Here is a 20,705-nt window from a genome sequence, read left to right on the forward strand (position 1 = left end):
TGCTGCGCTCTTCCATGGTTCTGGCTCTTACTCAGTAAGCTTCAGGAACACAGTTTTCTCCCCTTGCTCCTTTGGGACAGGAGTGGGTGGCTGTGGGTCATAGTTTTCCACTAGTGCTGGTCCCTAGGTGCCCCAGTACCTCTTGCTGGTTCCCTCCTCCCCACCTACAACCCTGTAAATCACCCAGAGGAGTACGCCATCTATTTCATGCTGGAAACCTGGCGGATATATCCAGTCATCTGTTTCTTAGACCACTCAAGTTCGTTCTTTTTTCATCTTTATATCCCAAAGGCCAGTTTATTCATGGAATATGTCACACACACACACTTTCTTTGCCCCCAAGTATCTTTCTACTTTTGAGGTTTGTGATTCTTTTCTTCCTCTTAACAAGCCTCTTAAATGCTTCCTGTATAGTCATCAGTTAACCCGTGGACTCACCCGGAGAGCCTTCACTGAAATATTTTTTTTTTAAAGTAAGATTTTAAAGTAATTAATTAATTAATTAATTAATTAATTTTTGGCTGTGTTGGGTCTTCATTGCTGCGCGTGGGCTTTCTCTAGTTGCAGCGAGCGGGGGCTACTCTTCGTTGCAGTGCGCGGGCTTCTCATTGCGGTGGCTTCTCTTGTTGCAGAGCTCGGGCTCTAGGCACGCGGACTTCAGTAGTTGCAGTGCGTGAGCTTCAGTAGTTGTGGTTCACAGGCTCTAGAGCGCAGGCTCAGTAGCTGTGGCGCACGGGCTTCGTTGCTCCGCAGCATGTGGGATCTTCCCGGACCAGGGATCGAACCCGTGTCCCCTGCACTGGCAGGCGGATTCTTAATCACTGCGCCACCAGGGAAGTCCCTTCACTGAAATACTTCTAACGATTGTACTCGTATTCATGCAGCCATTCATGCAGCAAATATTTTTTGAGAATTCAGATACTGAGATTATAATGGTATGTAAAAGACAGCCATGATCCTTACGTACTCATGGGAGGTTAAACTTGGCGGAGACAAAGAGATAATAATTTGACCATACAAAGAAATGTGCAATTACAACTGTGAAAATGCTATAAAAGAAAGACGGAAGAGTGCACAAGACTCCCTAGGTCTGGGAATCAGAAAGGGCTTCCTGGAGGAAGTGATGTGAGAGAGAGAACTCAAGGATGGGAGGGCACTGACCAAGCAGAGAGGGTGCACAGAGCGCAGAGCAGGTGTTTCTGGTTCTTCCCTCTTCCGGGGCCTTCTTTTCACCAGGAGCTTGCCCTCCTCCATCTAAACTTTCTGTAGTTATGTAGTTTTCGTAGTCATGTAATGTGAGAAACACAGTATCTTTCTTCTGACCCAAGTTCGATTCAATCCCATCACAATTCCAGACCCTCAGTCAGATGGCGTGCAACCCTCTCTGTCCTCTGAGGATAGCCTGCAGAACCTCCGGGTCCCCTCCTTTCGAGGCAAACTGTATTGTAACTTTTTTCCTAAATAGAAAATCCATTTTGTACTTGCTAGTTGATGTGTTATGATACTAAAAACTTCAAAGATAAATGTGAAACGTACCTTAAAAAATACAACCAGAAAATACTAGGAAGCGTATTTTATTTTTTCCCAAGTGATTTTTCTAGTTGTTTGCTTGCAGTGGGCAGCTTATTCTTCAGTTCTGACTTAACTAAAAACACAGGGGGTGAGGGCATATTAGCGGGATCCATTGGAAAAACAGAAACAGAAACCTCCCAAGCCCTCCCGGTCGCCAACCTCCAGAGCTCTTTGCGAAACTGCTAGTCCTATCTTTGGAAGGACATTTTTCTCACCCATTTATACAGCAAGGGAAAATATCTTCCACGAAGCAAACATTTTTAAGATTTCAGCTTTTCAAATGCGTGGTACTTGTGATAAAGGGTGTTTTCAAGCCCTCTTCTTCACTTAACCTGCCAACTAACATGGGAAACCATTAGCTCAGGCTGCTACAATTAACTCAGGGCTGCTTCTTGAAAGGCTCACACAATTCCCAGCTACTTATCATGCAAACAACCTGGGAGACTCATTTTCCTTGCAAGGCAGTAGGAGGGGTAAATTACTGAGATAAGTAGATTATTGGGGAAAAAGTCACACTCAGAGGCCTTATGAAATGATTAAACCCTGGGAAATTCATCCCCCGAAATCCCTGGCCTCTGATAGTACACATTCATTACTGGCTCCTGGATAATCTACAATGAAGAACCTTCTATGGAAGCAATAAATACTCCGACTCCGCTGAATTTTCATTTAACTTTCCAAACAGTGAGTTCTTTAGTTTTGATGGGTGAGATTCACCATATATGAGGCAAATGAAAGGAAAGGGGGATAGGTTATCAGACTTGTAAGGTTTTTAAAAATTTCTAAAATAGTAGAGGCAGACACTGAAGCCAATGAAATGATTACTCTAGGAAAATACGGTCTCCCTGACCTCCTTGCATTAACTTCATAAACTCCATATCGGTAGACGTTATTTCATATTCAATTAATAGCCATGAATAGCCATGTTCACGTCTACTGTGACAAGTTACATCTTCCCTGTTGGAAGTATTCCTTCTAGCACACACTAGTCAATAACCAAGTTGACTATTATTAGTCAAGTTGATGAAGAGCCTGAAATGATGTTTCAGAAAAAATTGTCCAGGAAAGTAATGTAAATAAATGTAACCACGAGCTGGAGGCCAAAATTTAACCCTTATTGTCTGGCAGGAGGGAAAAACCAACCAACTAACAAACCGACCAGGAGCTCTGATAACCAAAATCTGAATAAGAGAACTTGGCGGTGGAGGCTGTTAGCATCAGTACTGACTTTCTGCTCCCAGCAACTGAACCGTGAACGGCCGGTATAAGCAGGCATGACATTTCCCCTTGAGGAGTACAGCTGCAACCAGAAGCGTTCCAAACCAGTGGAACGCCTCACTCATCTTTACTCCTGGAAACAGTCAAGGAACTATGAACTACTCTGAGTCAAGCTTCCAGTGGAATAACTTAAGAGAAGAAGCAGAAGTATTTCACCCTATTATCAATGAACAGTCATTGACTCCCAGGAATTTAGGCTCCCTCCCACCTGTCTGGAGAGATTCTGCCTGAGCCAGGGTGAGCCAGGAGGGTGACGACCAAGGAGCCCAAGGGGGCTTCTGGGGAAAGAGCAGTGGATCACAAAGCAGTGCCTTTTTTTTTTTTTTTTTTTTAAGGGAAGATCTGCTTTGTGGAATACAGTGTAACCTGTCCGTCTGTCTCAACAAGAAACCTTCAGTAAATTCTATAATTTATCAAAGTTCTTGAAGCTGTTATGTGTGTGTGTGACGGCTGTGTGCTTGTTTGGGGGAGGAGAGTGTGGTATGATGTGCTGGGATTAACTGTTTGTGGGCTGGGGATGGTTGGGAGGGCTGTACCATGGTGATCTGTTCACGTGCAATTTACAATAGGGCTACCCCCATTTTTACAGATGGAACACCTGGAGCTTGGAGAGGTTAAGTAGCTTGCCCAAGGTGTCTCAATGCTTGAGCTGGCGTTCAAATCTCCACTGTCTGATTTTGGAACCCAAAGACTAATCCTACTACACTAGACTTATCTTGAAGACAGTAGGGGAAAGAAGTACTTAGTTGATATCCCAAATTGCTATACTTCATTTATAAGAGAATGCATTGCTGGTTGTAGCAGAATTGATATTTTGAAAGAAGAGGAGTCAGTAGGGTAGTATAGACAATCCATCACCCTAGCTATTCAACAGCTGCCCGAAACTTTTATCTGCAATAGTATGACACTAGATTTCACAACAGAATTGAGACTCAAAATACACAGCAAGGAAATAACATGGGAGAGAAAAAGGAAATTTTTTCATTAAAAAAAAAAACCTGGCAGATATATTAATGGGATGCAGCTTTTAGAAACCACAATTTGTGGTATTAACATTGAGATAGTAATCACGCTTATGGTTAAATAGAAAAAAATGTTCTTGATATCCATGTAAAGATGCACAGATATCTTGGCATCCTTTAAAACAGACTAAGGGAATGCAAACAAGAGTATGGTTATTAAGAACACGGACAGTCTGAATCCCAGCTCAACCATTTACTAGCTGTGTGGCCTTGGGTGAATCACTTAACCTTTCTGTGCTTCAGTTTCTTCATCTCTAAAATGTGGACATTAAATGTCCCCATCTCCTTGGATTGTTGTGTGGATTCAGTGAGTTAACATATTAAAGTGCTTGGAACAGTGCCTGGAACACGGTAAGCACTTCCTAAGCATTAACTGATATGATATTCTTGTTAATAAACATGCAGTGGGGAGCCTATACCAGCTGGGCACATTTTCAAGGTTATCGTAAGAGACAATAAATGTACAGGTAGGTCCAAAGGGAGAGAAACTGAGCGCTGGTAGGAGTGTAGTCGAAATGAATACCCGTTGGGTTGAGGCTTCCAGGGAAAGGAAGCCTCCCCTCTCTTGTCAGAACAGAGAGGGTTGGTGAGACTGAAGGTCACTCTGGGGTCAGAGGGCAGGTCTGAGTGGAGTGGGAAAGTGGGATAAGAGGAGGCTGGAGTCAGACAGAGGAACTTTTAGAGGTGATTCAGCTCCAGACATGTGGACGCTGTGCTACAGCCGTGGAGACGGAGAAAGCATGAAGCTAGAATGTTGGGTGGATCACCAAGGCAGAGTCTTTCATCCCCTCTCAGGATGGCAGGAAGCAGAGTGAGCGAGAACTGGGAATCGAGCATCCAAATCCTCAAGGAACAAGGGTGGGTGACTGGAAAGTCCAAGCACATCACATCAGTGGGGTTTCAGTTGTTGATGAAAACATCCACTCAAGCTAGGTTAGGCAAAGGGGGATTTTTTAAAAAAGGGTCCTGGGGAGCTTAGCAAATCTTCAGCACAACCAGAACCAACAGAGCCAAGCACACAAGGGGACAGCTGGGGACCACTGTGGCAGTGGCCTGCCACGTGACACACAGGACAACAGGAACTGGTGCTACAACCTTTGCTGAGCTCCCCGTCAATAGCCAAACACTCCCAACCCCTGCGCCCACCAGAAGACCTGGTCTCCCTGTGCTTTGCTGACACCTCACGGTGGTCACTGCTATCTCCACGTCTTCTCAGGTGGAAGCCAGGCCACGTGTGGAATCTCTGAGAAATGTACCTTTTAACTTTCCAACCTCTGTAATTCAGGGAGGGAAGTTAGGAGGGGGCTGAAGTGGGTGGTGAGGAAGCCAATCAAAACTATCTGCCGGAGGTGGCAGCGAGGAGGCTGGAAAGGAGATGCTGACTTGACTTGGCGTGGACCTCCTGGGTGGAATAATAGGAGGACCGGGGCGCGGGGGCGGGAGGGCTGTATTTTTATGGTTCTGAGACGTGAAGCTGGTGGAAGAATAAAGACCCTCAACTGAACAAGGTGTGGTCAGAGGAAATCTATGCTTCAATTAAGAAGCAATATTCTAGGGAAGGGATATTACTTCATGATGACATTTTACGACCATCTTTGAAATTCTGGCTCCAGTCGAATTTCTCCTTGTACCCTGGGCTCATCTGAGTAACTCCCTCTCCTCCCCTTCGTCTCCATTGTCTAAATCTGTTGTCTTTCAATGAGCCATTTTTCAATGAGCCTGTTTTAATTTCCTTTACATGCCCACGTGCAGGAAGTAATCTCTCTAGCTTTTACTTTAAATTCCTGTGACATTTTACTTGTATTCCTCTTATACCATTTATCTCATTTTGCCGTGTATTAAAGAGTTAACTTAGATATGTGTCTTATCTCCTCTACTGAACTATTTAGATCCATGTCTTAGCTCTCCTTGAGGCAGGGTATGCATCTGATGAACTTCTAGTACAGTTCCTTACACTCTAAAAATCTTTGATGAATGAAGACTGAATGAGCTATCACATGCCCTTCACTGTATCATTTGATGATTCCCAATTTCTATGAGGAAAAGGATTGCGGGGTTTGATCCTGGCAAGCCTTTGAGGTTCGTTTTGACCAAAATGCAAAACGTCTAAAGATGCCCATAATTCTGGGCCTTGCTCTACCTAAACTATGGGTTTCCCACTAGATTATGAGATTGGGAATATATGTTTTACATCTTTATATACCCCATAACCCCTACTGTAGTACACATTCAAAGAATGCTTGCTGACCTAAGTCCCAGATGTGGATGGGCCCTGAACTTTATCTTACTTGGAATGTCTACCTACTAAGATCTCTGTCTGATATATTTGGGCAGATGAATAGTAATAACAGATATCAGATCGGATTTACTCTGGAGGAGATATTGTTTAAGAGGAGAGGCATAAGAGAGGCACAGCTCCACCACAATGAAGAGAAATGGAGAGGAACCACTGGTGAAAGAGAGCTTTCCACAAATTTCTGGATGACAGAAGACAAATGGGGAAGGGCTAACTACTCAAACTGAGGGGGAAGCAGTGGCTTAGAAAACGAGGAGGAGGCAGAACTGAAGAGGGTGCCAACTTGCTAAGCACAACTCCTGGGAGGCTTCAGGCAGAGAAACAGCAAGCAAGAGAGTGAGAAACGGAACTGAAGACAGGACCCACTGAAGATCTTTATACGGACCCTCCCACTTACCAAGTGCCAAAACCACCAGCAGCCAAGTGTTTTCACCTACATAAAAAAGTGGAGTGTTTTCTCGAAAGAAATCAAGCAAATGTCCTCTGGGGCACCAGAGCTGCTAGTGTGGGTGCTGCTGTCCTAGAGTAGAGTCCTCTGCTTTTGGGCATATTGTGGGGGGTTGGGGGGTCCCCAGCAACCTGACTCTGAGGCCTATCAGTCAACCAGATCCATCCATTTACATAGAGCTTCCCAGCAGCCTTTCTACTTCCAGATGCGTACAAACTCATCCCCAAGACTCATCAAGCATCTAAGCAAAGCCCACAGCATGACAAAGAAAGCACAGATAAACAGCAAAACTGACTCGAGAGGATACAGAGATAATTCTGATAAAAGAAGAGACCTTAAAAATGAAACACGACATGATGAAAGACTCTAGTTAGTATTCTTGAAGAGATTTAGGGAAAATATTGCACCCATAAAAACAAGAACAGAATCCAACAAAAAAGGAACCATCAAGAAAGAGCTTTTACAAATTAAAAGACCCATAACCAGATGCACTGTTCATGTTAGCAACAGTAAAAGAAAGATCCTAAAAGCTTCCAGAGTAATAAACACTATGTCAATGACAAGATAAATAAAAGCAGGTCATAAACAAAGGAACAAGAATAGACTAGGTGGACTTCTCATCAGCAACAGTGGGTATTACTAGATGTTAAAGTGAATTCTCAAGTAATTTAGAATTTAGAATTCTACACCCAGACAAGCTACCAATTGAGCATGAAGATGGAATAAAGCATTTTTAAACATGAGAATTTATAAGGCATACTATTTTTGCCCCTTTTCTTAGAAAGTTGAGGATGTTGTTCAGCAAAATGAGGGCTAAAATTTTCGAGAGAGAGAGATCAGAGAAACAGTATAAGAACACAGAATAACAGCAAATAGAAATACCATGATGGCAAACAGTGCAAAAAGCCCAGAAAAAAAAAAAAACAAAAATAACTTAGCTTAGATTAAAGCAGAAAGGGGGTCTAGAAGGAAAACCTCCAGGAAAAACAACAAACAAAAAGCAAACAACAAACCAAAAGATAGATAAACAAAAACCTTGAGAGATTATCTGGTGAATTTTCCATTGTGGAAATTAGTATTGTGAGGCATTTTAAAGAGATGTTGACATACTGGGAAGAATTATCCGCAAGTGCATTGAAAAGTGAACAAAAGAAAAAAGGGAAATTACCAATTATCTGGGAAATCAAAAAGTTACATATAAAACAGAAAATAGAGCAGTGGCATACCACTTGATTCAGCAGTAAACACTACTTACAGAGTCATAATCCTATCCAGATTGGAACAGGAAGCCTGAGGGCTTGAGGATGTAGGTTTCCAGGAAAAAAGGGAGATTCGGTTTAGAAAAACTTCAAGACAAATTAAAGGGAAAAAATGTAAGGAAAAAAGAAAAGGCAATTAGAAACTCCAGGAAATATGAAGGGCAGTATTAATTTTGTTTGGTGCAGGTAAGAAGAAATTTAGAATAAGCAATTAAAACAGGAAGTTTGTGGGCTTTTAGAAGAATGGATTCAAAAGATATCAGGGGTACGGTGAAAAAGACATGCTTCTTCTCCCGACAAGAAAAAAGAAAAAACAATCAGAAGAATTACAAAAATAACCAGAAAAAAAAAATCTGAAAAAAAATTTTAGCAAGCCAAAATGTGGCATGGTTTTAAAGCAATGATGGAATGTCAGAAAAAAGAACAGACTTGAACTTTCTCCTTTGACTAACACATGGATTATGAGTTAGGAATTACAGAGATGGAAATATAATCAACTACAGTGCACTTCTTGGTTTTTCAGTGTACAGTATTCATACAGATATAATAATCTGAAAGCTACTTACTGGCTTTTAACTTGGAAACAACCTAAAACCACAGTTTAGAAATCTTAATTGTGGTCAAAAATTGAATGTAAATTATCAACACCTGACAGAAGTGAAGGGCTGTGAGATGAGAAGAGGTCGAAAAAAAGGTGAGACAAACATACTGCCTATGATCAGTGGAACTGGAAATGGAGATGTAAGTACATTACTGAAAGTTACAACAGTAATACACAGAGGAATTAAAACAGTGATATTAGAAACAGAGAGGTGAGTATAGAGTGAGTGAAACCCTATGTATCAGATCAGGAAATCAATAGGTACTGTCTGAAGTTTAGAAATAAAAAATGGTGTGTATCAATACATCATTTAGTAATATGCAAGTAATCACCTGAAGAAGGACAAGCAAAAACGGTTCAGAGTGACTGACTCTTGGGATCAGGAGATAAGAATGGACGAATCAGGACACTGTTTCTTTGTTTTGTTTTTTTTAACTGTGTACATGCACTATTTAATTCTTTTAAAGTAATTATTTACTCTGGAACCTGAATATTTTGGCTCATGGCTGCTAAGAAATTAACCTTTGACATGTACTACTGGATTCACTTAATTCTACTAGTTTCTGTCTGGGTATCCAGACATTGGCTAGCAGTACACAAGTCCTGGGCAGTGGAGGGCGGGGGGAACAGAACACAGATGGCATCCCACAGGGCATGATGTAAAGGAGGTAGGAAGTATAAACTGTGGATTACTGGTCATCTTAGGGAATTTCGAGTCATTACAAAGAGGAAGATCTCCCCCAGGCTTACTGCCGGAATAACCCTGGGTCCTACCAGACTTCCAATGCTCCTGCTGGACAGAATAAGTAAAATGTCTTATATTTCCCTTTTGAAAGCACTAGGGAACAGCTCGAGGATTTGCACAGCAGAATGAAAGAGGAGCTGTCACGGAGTTCCTTAGGACTCACAGCTTGAAAGGAAAGAGGAGGCCCACAGGGGGCCTTCGGACCATGCCCAGCAGGGGAGACTGAGCACTTCCACAGCCCAGGGGGTGGGACCACAGCTCTTAAAGCCACAGATCTCCTCGGTAGGCACAGAGACCCTCACAGCGGGAATCCATTCACACCAGTCACCCTTGGAGACTGCTATTTATGCTAAAGAAATTTATCCCACTCCATTGTATGTTTCTTGTCCAGAGCTCTCTTGGATCCCTTGTTTACGGCCTTCGCCCCATATTGTGAGCGGAGGAATGGACAGGCCATTTGAGAGGGCAGGGATGGCTAATGATGGGTCTGTTAGCTCTGCAGTCAGTCTTTCCTTTGTGAACCAAACGCAATTTGGGTGCATTTGCTTTAAAGAAAAAGAAAAAAAAAAAAAAAGCAAAACCCCATTTGAGGTTGAAGAAATGTTAGCTGTGTTCCATTCCTTTTACTGGTGGGGGCGGGGGGAGAACCACTGGAAGAAACTCAAAACTTTATACTATTTATTTATAATCCATCCTTTTGGTTGGTTGAAATACACAGCCAATTATCTCAGGTATAGGTGCAAATGTCGCAGCTGCAGTGCCCTAAGATTGGGAGGATCTTAAAAAAATAGGGGGCCTTTTCATCACTAGAGAGATGCTAATTTTTATCTCCCGGAAAGTAAGGGGAAGCCCCTTCTGAAATGTTTTCTTTTGAGGCAGAACTTAAACATATGCTACCGCTTTCATGAATCCTGTGAGCCAAATCCTTATAAATCCTTTGAGTTGACAGATCAATTATTCCTTCTAACAGCTAATGAACTAATAATCCTTGGAAATTTCTCCTTCCCTGGGTTTAAAATAGAAAAAAAAAAACCTTTAAGGGGAAAAAAAAAATCAATTAAAGACTACATAGCAATAAAAAACAAATTCATAATAGCTTTTTAAAGAGAGCTATATTTTGTTTGAGAGCTATGATTTTTAAATTAAAAACACGTCAAATAATCTTGTATTTTTATAAACATGATAAACATTCTTTTTTTAAAAAAATGCCTTAATCTCACATTGTGTCCAGGGAAGGGAACTGAGAAAGGGGTAGAAAAAAACAGAAAAGGAGAAAGAGACAGTGGAAGAGACAGTGGAGGAGACAGCAATAAGCACGGTGGGATAGACCCCGCTCTGTGGAAGGCACTGCGGCAGGCTCTCCAGGAACCAGGAGGGGAACGGACACGCACACAACGCTGGAGAGAAAGGGAGAAGGCGGAGGAAGCTGGGAGAGACCGTGTTCATCAGGACTGTGAACACGGGAAGCCTGCACCGAGTATTTTACGGACACACGGGGCACTGGGGCAGTACCGGTAGGAGCTGGCAGGTAGTACAGGCTGGGCATTCAAGAGGTTGGACCCAAGGGGGACACCGAGGGCCAGAGCAGGTGGCAGAATGGGAGAGGGAAGAGTCGGAGTGCACGTGGGCCCTGGAGGGAGCGCTGATCCCAAGAATGAGACGTCTGCTGGGCAAGCAGGGCAGAGAGGCATCAACCCTACCTTGTGAAAGGAGGTCAAGGATTTTCATAGATGAGAAAACTGAAGCCCTGGGAAGCTGAGTAAATGACTTGCTCAAGGTCCTATGGCATCAATCTCTCTCTCTCTCTCTCTCTCTCACACACTCACACACACACACACACACACACACACACGCACAGATGTACTTGTAGGTACCAGAAAGCATGGGTGTGTTTTAATTAAGCAACTGGTGCACAGTGGTGGTCTGGCTACTGGCTGGTAAGTACTGCTCTTCTTCCTTCCTTCCTTCCTATAATGCAGTTCTTGAAAGTGAAAAACTAAATTTTATTTTACGTTGAGTGAGTGGTCTTTTTTTCACATTAACAATTCTGGAGACGATGCCCCAAGGGCATACATTCCAGGGAATGCCACACAGCTCTCCACTTGGTAAGCTCCTGGTACACAGTGTGACACGGTATAGAGAAAGGGGAACTTAAGAGTCAGAAGACCTGGGTTGGAAACACGGCTCCACTGTTATCCAGCCCCATCTGCTCTAACTGGAAAATGGGGGAAATCATAATCACACCTCAAGCTGTGGGTAGGAAATAAAATGAAATAACACTGACTAATCAGAATCCATTTACAAAACCTTAACAAGGGCCCCAAGACCCAACTGTGGACCCATGGCCCTGTTCACGTAAAGCCACCTGAGCAGTGACACAGGGTCTCATGTTTAGAAGGGCCCCCATGCTGTCCCCATCTTGATATTCTTAATAATCTCTAAACAAGGGGCCCTGCATTTTCATTTCTCACTGGACCCCACAAATTCCACAGCTTGTCTTGGGTAAAGCTCCATGGATCAATGAGAGGAGTCTAGGAGAAGACGTACATCTTTGGCAAATAACTCCCAGTGGAGCTGGAAGTTTGTAGTGGATAGAAGTTAGTTTCTCAGCTGCTCAGCATCTGAACCCTTCTTTTTTGTTCTTTTTTTAAAAAAAAACAAAAACAACAACAAAAAAAAACAAGGGACAAATTCTTAGCTATATGAGTCTTGGTAGGAGGCGAGGCCAGAAGGGCCAAGCGTTGGCACTGCCCTGCCTGAGAGCACCAGTGCACAGCCAGGCTCATTCTGGTAGTGGTGGCAGCAACATCGACACCCCAGGGACATCAGAGGTAGCCCTCCTAGCTACAGCCTCTGCTGGCCAGCACCAGCTGGGCTAGCTAATGGGGAGCCGTCCAGCAGTTGCGGCAATGAGATCTTCTACTAGATGGTTCTGTGGCGGGATTGTGGTGATGGTTCCAGCCACTTGTGGTTTCTCCCCATGTTCTTGCCTGATTTTTCAGCCTTCTCCATGATTGATTTTTCAGACGACTCAATATCCTTTTTTCATAAATTCCTTTTGTACTGCAGTAATCAGAGATGGTTTCCGTTGCTCATAACCAAGGGCTTTTTCTGTTGTAGAGCTAGACTCGGTCATGGAACCTACCCCGATGCTCCCTCAGCTGACAGAGCAAATGAGTCCTGTGTCCCAAGGCAAAGCCTGTGGGGACACATGCCCCTGGTGGTGGCAGGAGTGCTGGCGCCTGCCCACATGGAAGGGACCTTGCAGGTCACGTGGTCCACACTCCTTCTGAAAGCAGGGATCCTTTCAGAATGATTCAGGGTCAAAATAAGATGCAAATAAAGATGCTCCTGATAACCAGAGGAGGTCATCACGTTTCCATGCTAAGCAGGAAGCCTTTATCACGGGGTGACAAACCTCGAGACTGGCCACCTCCCCTACCTTGCCAGGTCAGTGGTCCTCTTGGGGCTTGCTAGGATATCCCTAACTGTCGCCAAATTGTCAGGGACGGAGTTCAGGGAAATTCCATATCACTCATGGCCAGAAGATGAAATGTCATTCATTCAGAGTATGCAATTAAGATGGCAGCTGAGTTCCTAAAGGAGTTCTGAAGCACGACGGGCCTAAAGTGCTCTGGGATTCTGAACACCAAGGACCACATTCGAAAGACCCCATACAAACATTACGGCCGCAGAAAAAAACAGAAGCGTTGAACATGGTGATGCTGCTTCTGGCATGTGAGTCAAGGATGCTCCGGGACATTCCCCCCCCCACCCCCCGCTTTTACAGGTGTGTTCTATCAATGGCGACAATATTCTACATTTTGCCAAGGGTTGGGAGAGGAGGCGTAAAGAAAGCTCTAACAAGCTTATTTCCCAACACTCGACCTGAACTCCTGGCTGCAACAATATCACGTGATTGTTGGCATTACAGCTCTATTTCTACAGTGCCACTTGGCTGTCTGGGTGATTTTCCAGTCACCGGGTGAGTGACACTGGTTCCAGGACAGGGCCATTAGTCTGCAACAGCAGAAAGACCCAATTATGAGGAGCCTCGCTAGAAAGGCCGAGATGCAGCCCACCCAGCTGTGTGTGAACAGCAGGCATGGGAGCAGGGGCAGAGGGGCTGCAGTGACAGAGACGTGGGGAAGATGCAGAGCCACTCATCAGACCACTCAGGTCACCGCAAAGTGGGTGTTGGGGCAGGACACCTAATGCCAGAGTCACAAGGAGGGTCTCTCCCATCACAGCCAAGCAAGTGGCAACTGGCCAGAGTTGGCCAAAGGCTGCCAGCTGTCACAGATCAGGAGAGGCAGAGATGGACGAATAAGGCAGTTATCATGCATTTGGGAGAGAAGAGACTGGCTCTCATCAAGTCGATAAGGTGCGGGATGGCGAGGAGGACAGAGGGTCCAGGCAGACAAGGGCCAGGGCTGGGGTTACTGAGAGCAGCAGAGCCCCCAACGGTGCCCGCTCCTGCCACAGAGGGCGCAGCTGGCCACGTTCCAGGGGAAGGTGAAGGTCTGCAGGGCCCTGCTCAGAGGGAAGAGGAGGGCGGAGGTGCAGGTACCCTGGGAGGTCCCGACAGCTTCAAAGGGAAAGGGAGGAGACGGGCAGGGAGAGAGAAACAGGAGGGAGAGCCGCTCGGCAGGCCTTCCAGGGTGAGGAAAGTACTCATACCCGGGGCTTTATTTGAATTGATCACCTCTTATTAGTGTCTTTTGAAATGCGAATTAGCTGATTAACCACTGCTCACAGCCTTCCCACTGCTCTTTATCCTGCAGCATTCAGCAACTTTGTTCTAAATAGGGTCGGCCACAGTAGCCCACCAGGGGGAAATTATTCTCAAGGTTACGAGAACAGCGGACCAGGCCGACTTTCTCTCGGGGCTGGGCGGAAGCAAGCCGGGGAGAGGTGGTGCCCGAAAGCCGGGCTCTCGCCAGACCGGGTTTACAGACCCAGCGCTCGTTCCCAGGACGCCGTCTGCCGCCCGCGTTCGCCCTCCAGCCCGTCATCGGGCCTCCAGCCACCTGTCTGCTCATGAGATTCACCCTGTAAGAGGCTCGTTCGGTCCAGGCCCCCAAGGGACGCCCGCGCACTCGCAGGGCAACAAGGGATGGCCTCTGGCAGAGCCCCGTCCCCACTCGCTCCAGCCTCCAGTTTGGCAACACGACACAAAGGCGGCGTGGCGTGTATACACTTTCCAGGCTGAGCCCCTATTCAGAGGGGGCTGCAGCTTGCGCGTAATGGGCCCCCTGCAGACAAAGCCAGCAAGTTTCTTAATTAAGCCCAAGTGAAAGACAGATCCCGCTCACATCTTCAGAGAACCTTCCTTCGGAACTTCAAAAACACCCTGCGCTGCCTATCAAATCAGGGCGCGAATAACTGGAGAACCATTTTTTCCTCTCTTTAAATATAGAAAGCCGAGCCCCCGGAGCCCACTCTCTGGCCCCTCTCACTTTCCCTGCAATTTTAGACAGGCCTCTGGTTTATAAGACAGGAAACAAAGGGACTTCTTGTGTGGAGGAGAAGCCCTCCGAGGGTCTGCATTTCATTCGGCCTTCCCCCAAGCGCTGCTGTCTAAAGAGCCCCTTTAGCTGGTTTCGTCTCATTAACATTTCCATGAGGTATCAAAGGAAGAGTTGCAAAACCAGCCCCGGTACAGACAGCAGGGAGGACGAGTCCGGCGATCGAGTGATACTAAAAAATTAATTATTAGCTCATTGCCTTTGCAAAAATGCGATTTTCACAGCCCTCCCCGCTCCCCACTTTCTAGCCTAGCCTCAGCAGCCCTCTCTCAGACAGACTCTTCTGTTTTCTGGGCTGTGCTGTGATAATGTTCTCTGCAAACAGCAACCCATTATTCGGCGGCAGTAAGTCACCGGGAGTAGGAATGGCTTTAATTTTTTCCCCCTGGTAGCAGCTGCCCGGGGTGGGTGAGTGAGGTGGCCGCAATAATGCAGCTGGGATGAATGCGTAAAGCAGCACCGAGGCTGGGTGTCCTGCGGGGAAAATGAGACTCAAAAATAAAAGTGCGTTTTTGTGGCAACAAGCTAATCAATGAGTTTGCTGTTCCCAAAACTGCTCGCTCAGCTCCGCGTTTGCATCCCGGACGCTCTTGTCCCCAACGAGTCCCGTGCACCTGACTAGCTTGTAAAAATGTCACCTTACCGTTAAAGTGCTAAACACGCCCTGTGTTTCCTCTCCTGTTTTCCTCTCCACGCCTGTTTTCTTCTCCCTACGCCGCCCCCTCCCCCCCCCCCCCCGCCGCCCCTTGCCTTTTTCCTTCTGCAATTCTTTGCTCTCTCATTAGAAATGCCCGGCAACGTCTGGCAGACAAAGACACTACAAACAAAGTGTATGGCAAGGGGGAAAAAAAATTAAAAAGGAAAAAAAGTGCAGAGGAATTCTTCATTCACTGATCTCTCGAATACATTAATATCTGAAACTGTTGGCACAGCCTGAAATACTTGGGCAGCTAACAATGCGAGCAAGGATTCGAAGTCTGGGATCTTCAAATAAACCCCAGCGCTGTCATGGCCACCAGGAAGGAGAATAATGGCCATATTAGCTGACCTTCATTTTGTTGTTGCTTCAGAACCTGACTGCTGGACCTCTGTTTGCTTGTTACTAGGATTTCTTGGCTGAAAAATTTTAGCATTTCCCAGGCAATACAAGAGCCAGTTTATTAGGTAAATAAACCAGGCCTTAAGCAGTCTTTTCTGCTTCATAATGGGAATAGAGTGAATTGGAATACGGGTTAGGCTGGAGTCGGAGAATGAGAATCAGAGATCGCATCATTTTTCCTTCATCCAAAGCACCAATGGACAATGAAGGACAGATTTTACACATCGTCAACTCAAGGTGCTGGCTTTGGTTAACTTAACCAGCATCATCCACGAACGGAAGAGGATAAGGCTCACAAAAGGGAAGAACAAAACAGCAGCTTTCTTCTGCTAGCGATCTATTACAGATCTCCAAAGACATTTCACTTGCTCACGTTGATGAGGAACTGGAGACAATTTTATGACACATTCAAACGGAGCTAATGGTACTGGATTTCATTCCTCTGTCATAATTACCTAAACGCACTTGTGTTGTCCAAACCACTCTCTGGTGACGATCTTAATGCTGCTAATAAAATCAGTAATGCAGAACTGGATCCTTTTTCAGAGCCTTTAGATCCAGAGGGACTTCTGGCTGTCTAGACTATCACAAATGGTAGTTATTACATTTATGTGTCTGTTGACTGTTTACTGTCTCTCCTCCCCACACACCACCCCCAGGCCCACTACAAATGCAACATAAGCTCCCGGAGGAAAGGACTACCGTCCTATCCTGTCTCACCCAGCACGGCACCCAGAATCCAAGACTCGCTTGCTGAACGAGGTGATATTATTTTTTGTCTGCCTTTGGGAAAATACACCATATCTTTAAAAGCTTTCAGCTGCTACTCCCCAAAGGAATGAGATGCAAAACTTCCTAAGGGCAGCATTTCTCCACTGAGAATGAATATAAGAGTTTGTTTTCCTGTGGTTCCCAAATTCCAAATTAAAATGTATCTTATAATACATACAAGTGCATGATAATATATAATAATATAAGTGCTAGAATTCTTTACTCTTGCTTAAAGCAGGAGGTCATGTAAAAAGATAATACACACAGTTTTTCAAAAAGTTATACAGCCATCAGAGTTGTTTTGGAAACTATGTAAAGACAGGGAAATTTTTCAGACTCCGGGAAGTGAAAAGCAAGTTACATGGTATGTAAAATATAATCCCAAATGGGTTAAAAAAGTAATACATGTAGACATATTACATGTATGCACAGAAAAATGACTGGAAAGATATACCCAAAATGTTAATAGTGATGGTTTGTAGGTGGTGGGTTTTTATTTTGTTTAGTGTTCTCTATTTTACCATTTTGCTACAGTAAATCTATTAAAGTTAAAATCAGAAAAAAACCTTCAATAAGCATTTTTTAAAAGGAAATATATTAGTAAATGAGCTAAATCTGCCTGAAGAGTTTTGAAAAATAAGTTATAAATTAGCATAGCAGGCACCCAATTGGTGTGTCTTAACACACCCACACACCCACGCTCCCTAGATGTACATGCCTAGAGCTATACAGAAACAGTGTGTGTGGGGGGGGGGGCTGTGGTTATTTATTAATTTTTGCGTTTATTGAGACAAAATTGCTATAGGCGTCTGGAAGAACTTTTGTCTCTCAGCTGGAAGCAACCTGGTGTCACATTTCTGGGTTTTAAAAGAGATTATATTCAAGGATGCTCAATTACTTTGAATAGGTGTGACATTCCAGGCTGATGGGTATTCATACCTGTCAACAGCTGTGCATTAGCATTTCAAAACCCTTCTAACTTGTTCAGAACGAGGATTCAGCACCTTGCAGAAAAGCAAAGGCTGAGTGCAAACCAGGGTGAAAACCCTTTTCTGTTAGGGAGTGGTAACCAAAAGGGATATTAAAGACCCAGCTGCCAAAAAAGACTTGGTCCTACACGTCCCACACTACCACGTCAGGAAGTAGGAAGAACACTGCTTTAAATGTCTAATTGGGCACTTAGAGGGGCAGTGACCATACCCAGTGCAAAGAGCGTGAGGGCGAAATGGGACATTTGATAATATTTGCTCATCAAGGTTTTCCCCCTTCAGCATCACTTGTTTGTTCATTTCCACTCATTCCTACAACGGGAGGCAGGGAGATGAATCCAGAACAATGAAACGTCTAATTCAAACCAGGCACCCCCCTGCCATCCTTCTTTCATTCAATAAATATTAGGTTGGCCAAAAACTTCGTTTGGGTTTTTTCTGTAACATCTTGCAAAAATCCAAACGAACTTTTGGGCCAACCCAATACTTATGAAGGGCCCACCATGCCACGCACTGTGCTGAATGATGGTTTTCCTTCTATACTGTAGATTCTCTGAGCCCAGGCACTAGGTCTGTTTTGTATCTTGGGTACCTTGCACAGTGTAGAGTACAGAACAGACGCCCCTTCCTGAACGAACGGACGAACGAGAGAACAAACGACACAACCCCTGCTCTCTCAGGCAGCTAAGTGTCCGGAGGAGGGACACAGTGGGTACGAGATTGAGGACAAGCACGTGGTGGGTGTCCATCATAACCCAGACCTGGGGAGTCAGGGAAGACTTTCTAGTCGCACGGGTTCTCAACTTGAACGTTAGAATCCCCTGGAAAACTTGAAAATCCCAATGTTCTATATTCCAGAGCAATTAAATCAGAATTTATAGGGAAGGCGAACCTAGGCGTTGGGAGATTTTAAACTCTCCAGATGATTCTGATGTGTAGCTGAGTCAGGAACTGCTGTTCTAGACCCGTCCTGCTCAGTGCGCGGTCCTTGGAGAAGCAGCGTCCACATCTCCTGGGAGTGAGTTAGACATGCAGAATCTTGAGCCCTTCTCCATACCCACGGAGTCAGAATCTGCATTTTCAGGAGATCCCCAGGGGCTACGTATGAGCTGCTCTGGAGGACGTGCCATCAACACTGAATGCTGAAGGCCTAACAAGCTAGCAAATGGAAATGAGGAACAGGAAGGAGCAAGTATTCTGTGGGGGGAGAGAGTGTGCGTGCATGTGTGCGCGCATGTGTGTGTGTGTGCACGCGCACGTGTGCTTGGGGCGGGGGCGGGAGCACTGTGGTTGAAGGCCTGGGACCAGATCTGCTAGGCCACGAAATCATGCTCTGGAGTCTGGACTTTATCCTGAAGGCCCAGGTGCCACTGAAGGGTCATAAGCTGGGGGGAGACTTGATCAGATTCCCCTGAAGACCCACTGCTCTCCCCGCCTCAGTGCTCCATCCATTCTACTCCCTTAGCCTGAAGTTCCTTACTCACTGCAAATCATCAGAATCCCACCCATCTTGTCTGCACTAACCCAAATGCCTTCCAGGCACCGAGGCTGGAAATGAGCTCTCTCTCCGCCCTTATCTTCTACAGCACCATGGATGGACCAGCATTTGGCCCTTATCACAGCTGCTGTTTCTGCAGTTCTGTTTTGTCTACTGTCTTATCTCTTCCATTGTACTCGTAGACCAAAGCTTTTCAAAGAACAGTTCCCAAGGACCACCTATTTCAGGACATTGGAGGTGAGAATCGGGGTATAAGACTACGGTCTCCTTGAGATCCGGGGCCATCTCAGGAATCCTAGCACCTGACTCTGCACCTCTGCGTACAACCTTGGCATGCCACGAGTCAGGAGGATGAGTAAATGAAGCGTCTTCACTTCCCCTGTCTGCTGGTTCACGATTAAACAACAAACCGAGAAAACTTACTGGAACTTAATTAAATACAGTAGAAAAGTACCCCTTCATTCCTGATTTGTACTCATTCTATTGGTCAGTGCTCAGAGGGGCTTTTTCCCCAAAGGCCAGGAATGTGTCTGGGGTTCTCTCATCATGGATCTAAGAGAGACAAGACTGGAATCAAAGTTCCCCACAGAGGTGACATAAGGAGTGTAAGAGAGATTATGTATCTTTGAGAGCACTGTGGAAACTTCTTCCTCTTATTAACTTTTCAAATTGGGCATTTAGGAACTAAGAAACGCTAATCACATTCTCTCTTGTACTACTGTGGTTGTAAGGTTTCTTTCTCTCTCCCACTAGACTTCAAGCAACTTGCAGGCCGGACTGTGGCCCATACATCTCGGGGTCTTCCCTGCAGCTCAGCATCGCTGAAGGGACTCAATAAAAACGTGACAGATGGGTGACAGATGACTATGTCACAGGAGCCCAAATGCATTAAATCATGGTTCATTTGGCATCTGCACCTGTGTGGGAATTCTCCGAACACCTGCCGAGGCCGGCTACTCCTGTTTTCTCAGCCTATGAATCCGGGCAGCTGCTTCATCCCCGCCTGCGACCTTCCCTCATTCATCTAACCTGGAAAGGGCTGTGACCTTCCCCAGCATACCGACACTCTCGACACAGAATAACGCCACTAAACAGACCTGGCTCCTTCAAGGTCGATCTGGAAAAATTCCATTTAAAACTTTGTTGCACTGGAATATTTTCAAAAAATGAACATAACCAGGAGCTCTTAAAGGCATCGGGTCACGTTAATTAACAGAAATGTTATATTACTAAATTCATCTGTAAAAGAAAAGAGTGAAACCACTGTCATATTTTTCTCCTATCATTTAAATCCCAAGTTCAATGGATGAACATTCAATCCCTAATTTCCCAGAAAATCTCCTTTTACAGATCCCAATTCCTAATTTCCCAGAAAATCTCCTTTACAGATCCCAAAGCCATCCCGAAAAGCAGAACTGTCAACTCCATTTTGTATTTGTACACAGAATGTATTACTGTTTCATAACCATTGTGCACGTGAAATAGTCTTTAAATTGTCATTTTAAGGGATTATGTTCCCCTGGTAGGCACCACCTTTAAAGCATGATGTGAAAAATGTTAATTAAGCAATTTCACATGGAAAATCGGGGCTTCTGGCTT

The 20,705-nt window shown here is 45.0% G+C and overlaps 1 protein-coding gene and 1 long non-coding RNA gene across 6 annotated transcripts in view; one reads left to right on the forward strand and one right to left on the reverse strand.

The window, feature by feature from the left end:
• Positions 1-20,705, forward strand: part of LOC309650306 — a 394,390-nt gene that overhangs the window by 295,819 nt on the left and 77,866 nt on the right. The window lies entirely within an intron of this gene.
• The window catches only part of STX8 (syntaxin 8), a 242,079-nt gene that overhangs the window by 47,535 nt on the left and 173,839 nt on the right, over positions 1-20,705 (reverse strand). The gene's annotated exons all lie outside the window — the stretch shown is intronic.

This window comes from Balaenoptera physalus (genome assembly GCF_965194825.1).
Source record: "Balaenoptera physalus genome assembly, chromosome: 20".
NCBI classification, from domain to species: Eukaryota; Metazoa; Chordata; class Mammalia; order Artiodactyla; family Balaenopteridae; genus Balaenoptera; species Balaenoptera physalus.